This window comes from Schistocerca piceifrons, unplaced genomic scaffold (genome assembly GCF_021461385.2).
Source record: "Schistocerca piceifrons isolate TAMUIC-IGC-003096 unplaced genomic scaffold, iqSchPice1.1 HiC_scaffold_936, whole genome shotgun sequence".
NCBI lineage: Eukaryota > Metazoa > Arthropoda > Insecta > Orthoptera > Acrididae > Schistocerca > Schistocerca piceifrons.
Genome location: NW_025729208.1, coordinates 6343785 through 6348784, shown reverse-complemented (window position 1 = coordinate 6348784; position 5000 = coordinate 6343785). Strand labels below are relative to the sequence as shown.

Below are 5000 nucleotides of genomic sequence, written 5' to 3'. Positions count from 1 at the left end.
GATCACGCACCACTCTCTGCTTCTAACGGGCGCACATACAATATGTAAGCACCAGCATGGAACAACATCCAGTGCATCCTCTCCGCCACATTACACAATCCACACTATCACAACCAGACCAGGAGGTCCATGCGGAAAATACAATATCCCACCCTTTCGACATCCACCATTGCGCAGATCAGGCACCAACACCCACACATGTCCTATACAACGGTGCACCCAACATCACAATAGTACCTCCTGTCACAGCGCACAAACAATGACATGAGTCAAAGACACAGGTCTGACACAAGCATAGAATTGGAGCGCCGCCTCTAATAAGCCAAAGGTGCATCCTGACGTGACAAATCTGATCATGTCACAAGCATTCACTTACTATAATCACTATCAACGAACCTGCCGCCCCCGCCCCCCCCTACACCTTTCCTTACAACAACGTGTAACCTAACCTAACCTAACCTATGTTGTACCTTAACCTAACCTATGTTGTACCTTAACCTAACCTATGTTGTACCTTAACCTAACCTATGTTGTACCTTAACCTAACCTATGTTGTGCCTTAACCTAACCTATGTTGTGCCTTAACCTAACCTATGTTGTGCCTTAACCTAACCTATGTTGTGCCTTAACCTAACCTATGTTGTGCCTTAACCTAACCTATGTTGTGCCTTAACCTAACCTATGTTGTGCCTTAACCTAACCTATGTTGTGCCTTAACCTAACCTATGTTGTGCCTTAACCTAACCTATGTTGTGCCTTAACCTAACCTATGTTGTGCCTTAACCTAACCCATGTTGTGCCTTAACCTAACCCATGTTGTGCCTTAACCTAACCCATGTTGTGCCTTAACCTAACCCATGTTGTGCCTTAACCTAACCCATGTTGTGCCTTAACCTAACCCATGTTGTGCCTTAACCTAACCCATGTTGTGCCTTAACCTAACCCATGTTGTGCCTTAACCTAACCCATGTTGTGCCTTAACCTAACCCATGTTGTGCCTTAACCTAACCCATGTTGTGCCTTAACCTAACCCATGTTGTGCCTTAACCTAACCCATGTTGTGCCTTAACCTAACCCATGTTGTGCCTTAACCTAACCCATGTTGTGCCTTAACCTAACCCATGTTGTGCCTTAACCTAACCCATGTTGTGCCTTAACCTAACCCATGTTGTGCCTTAACCTAACCCATGTTGTGCCTTAACCTAACCCATGTTGTGCCTTAACCTAACCCATGTTGTGCCTTAACCTAACCCATGTTGTGCCTTAACCTAACCCATGTTGTGCCTTAACCTAACCCATGTTGTGCCTTAACCTAACCCATGTCGTGCCTTAACCTAACCCATGTCGTGCCTTAACCTAACCCATGTCGTGCCTTAACCTAACCCATGTCGTGCCTTAACCTAACCCACGTTGTGCCTTAACCTAACCCACGTTGTGCCTTAACCTAACCCACGTTGTGCCCTAACGTAACCCACGTTGTCCCCTAACGTAACCCACGTTGTCGCCTAACGTAACCCACGTTGTCGCCTAAACCTGCTCTGTAATTGTTATACGACTCGTTCAATTAGTGTAGTGTTGCCCACCCGCAACCCTCGCAATATAGTTCGCTACTCGCACTCCCCGCTCCCCTGTGTATCGCTTCATGTTAAACACCTTGCAAGTCTTGCTCACTTTCCACATGCTCCTGCTGTACACTGTAATGTGGATGGCAGCAGGACGTACATGCCGCCCCTCCCCACGTCCCCACCTTGCCCCCTGCCTTCGCAAGCTGGTTGGTGAGAACTTTGCATGTTCAATGCCCTCCGCATGCGACGTACTCAGGCTACGTTGTGGTGCGGCCTGTGTCAACTGTCCGCTAATGTCGTACGCGTAAACCACAATCTGTACTGCACATTCGTCCTTATGTACTGAATGATACATCGTGGCACATGTGTGACCGTACAACGACTGCGCCCAAAAACGGCGGACCATACAGTGCAAATATTGTGCACGCAGCTACGTGTCGTCTCCCTATGAGAGCTGGATTGCAGTGTGGTACGCCATAGAGACGTGTGGGAGGAACGGACGCCGTGGATGGCGATCAGCATGAGCTGTCTGTTGATGTATTCGGACCTAGTCGTCTCTCCTCACACACCGTGATGGCATGGTGCACCGCGTTCCATATCTGCGACATGCTACAGAGGCCGGTTGACAGTCGTTCGAGCAATGGACATCGCATACGTACGGGGGCCACCTTCCACGTATTGTCTAGGCGTGCACATTTTGTTGCGTGTATGTGGGCAGACGTAGTGTGGCGTGACACCTGACACAGGCATGCAATAATCGTGGAAGTTGCAAATGGCGATGGACGCCTGCGTTTTCTGGTGAAGTTACGCAAATGAACAAATGGTAACCTGTTGTGGTGCGGTTGTTCTCGCTAGGGGTGAATCGGTGATGGCGACGATAGGTTGAGGTACTAACCGGTTGTTCCAGCGATACCCACCATGCCGACGAAACTGAACGGCATCTGGGTGTGAAGCGATACGCGGCGGTGGCTGGGTGGGACCGTCCCCGGCCGGTGAGGGGGCGCCTCCCGGCGTGCTGGCCGCGCGGTGCGTGGGCGCACGCGCTACAGCCGGCTGGTGGGGGCGGCCAGTGGCAGGCGCGCCGGCCGACGGACGCGGCAGGCGTCGCAGCTGCGCGCCGGCGCACCCTGCGCGCGGCGCCGTGCGGCCAAAGTAGGTCCTCGCGGGCCCGGTGCGAAGCGCGGTGGACATCTTCAGTGTGCTGGTCCGATTGAGGACTGTGTGCGTTGAGGATGCGCCGCCGCCCGGCGCTCGGCGCCGCGACGCCGTCTGCTGCTCGGTCGCCCCAGCGGTTCTCGCTGGTGGTTTGTATCGCAGCTGTGCGGATGTGTTGGCGCGTGCGCTGTGCTGGGAGAGTTCGCTTCGGCACCCAAGTGGGGCTTTTGTCCTTCTGTGGCGCTGGCGTTGGAGCTGCCGGTCACCGTAGGTGGCGCGTGTTGTCTCCCGCCGGCAATGCCACGACAGCACGCTCCCGGGCCTCTGTCGGCAGCGGCAAGCTCAGTTGGGAGCACGGGTGGTCGCACCGAAAGCGTCTACTCGCCTAACTCCGGGCGATTGCGCCTCTCTCGAACCCGACCAAGTACTTGGGACGGCGCTGCGCGCCGCCGGGACCTGAGAGGGTTTCGAGGTGTATTGTGCAGGGGAGCTCAGCCTCCTCCTGTTTGCAGAATGATTGAGCGGACGCTTGCGTGTTCGCGCGGGCCCCCGGGACACACTCCCGGGCGGCCGGCTGCTCAGCTCTAGTTGACGCAGCTCCCTGGTTGATCCTGCCAGTAGTCATATGCTTGTCTCAAAGATTAAGCCATGCATGTCTCAGTACAAGCCGCATTAAGGTGAAACCGCGAATGGCTCATTAAATCAGTTATGGTTCCTTAGATCGTACCCACGTTACTTGGATAACTGTGGTAATTCTAGAGCTAATACATGCAAACAGAGTCCCGACCAGAGATGGAAGGGACGCTTTTATTAGATCAAAACCAATCGGTCGGCTCGTCCGGTCCGTTTGCCTTGGTGACTCTGAATAACTTTGGGCTGATCGCACGGTCCTCGTACCGGCGACGCATCTTTCAAATGTCTGCCTTATCAACTGTCGATGGTAGGTTCTGCGCCTACCATGGTTGTAACGGGTAACGGGGAATCAGGGTTCGATTCCGGAGAGGGAGCCTGAGAAACGGCTACCACATCCAAGGAAGGCAGCAGGCGCGCAAATTACCCACTCCCGGCACGGGGAGGTAGTGACGAAAAATAACGATACGGGACTCATCCGAGGCCCCGTAATCGGAATGAGTACACTTTAAATCCTTTAACGAGTATCTATTGGAGGGCAAGTCTGGTGCCAGCAGCCGCGGTAATTCCAGCTCCAATAGCGTATATTAAAGTTGTTGCGGTTAAAAAGCTCGTAGTTGGATTTGTGTCCCACGCTGTTGGTTCACCGCCCGTCGGTGTTTAACTGGCATGTATCGTGGGACGTCCTGCCGGTGGGGCGAGCCGAAGGCGTGCGACCGCCCCGTGCGTGCTCGTGCGTCCCGAGGCGGACCCCGTTGAAATCCTACCAGGGTGCTCTTTATTGAGTGTCTCGGTGGGCCGGCACGTTTACTTTGAACAAATTAGAGTGCTTAAAGCAGGCAAGCCCGCCTGAATACTGTGTGCATGGAATAATGGAATAGGACCTCGGTTCTATTTTGTTGGTTTTCGGAACCCGAGGTAATGATTAATAGGGACAGGCGGGGGCATTCGTATTGCGACGTTAGAGGTGAAATTCTTGGATCGTCGCAAGACGAACAGAAGCGAAAGCATTTGCCAAGTATGTTTTCATTAATCAAGAACGAAAGTTAGAGGTTCGAAGGCGATCAGATACCGCCCTAGTTCTAACCATAAACGATGCCAGCCAGCGATCCGCCGCAGTTCCTCCGATGACTCGGCGGGCAGCCTCCGGGAAACCAAAGCTTTTGGGTTCCGGGGGAAGTATGGTTGCAAAGCTGAAACTTAAAGGAATTGACGGAAGGGCACCACCAGGAGTGGAGCCTGCGGCTTAATTTGACTCAACACGGGAAACCTCACCAGGCCCGGACACCGGAAGGATTGACAGATTGATAGCTCTTTCTTGATTCGGTGGGTGGTGGTGCATGGCCGTTCTTAGTTGGTGGAGCGATTTGTCTGGTTAATTCCGATAACGAACGAGACTCTAGCCTGCTAACTAGTCGCGTGACATCCTTCGTGCTGTCAGCGATTACTTTTCTTCTTAGAGGGACAGGCGGCTTCTAGCCGCACGAGATTGAGCAATAACAGGTCTGTGATGCCCTTAGATGTTCTGGGCCGCACGCGCGCTACACTGAAGGAATCAGCGTGTCTTCCTAGGCCGAAAGGTCGGGGTAACCCGCTGAACCTCCTTCGTGCTAGGGATTGGGGCTTGCAATTGTTCCCCATGAACGAGGA

General features: G+C 53.3%; 1 non-coding gene across 1 annotated transcript in view; it reads left to right on the top strand.

Moving 5' to 3' along the window:
* Window positions 1-3318: 3318 nt before the first annotated feature.
* Window positions 3319-5000, top strand: part of LOC124772237 — a 1909-nt gene continuing 227 nt past the window's right edge. The window contains exon 1 of the ribosomal RNA XR_007013900.1: window positions 3319-5000. This exon is cut by the window's right edge and continues 227 nt beyond it. This is a non-coding gene — a ribosomal RNA (small subunit ribosomal RNA).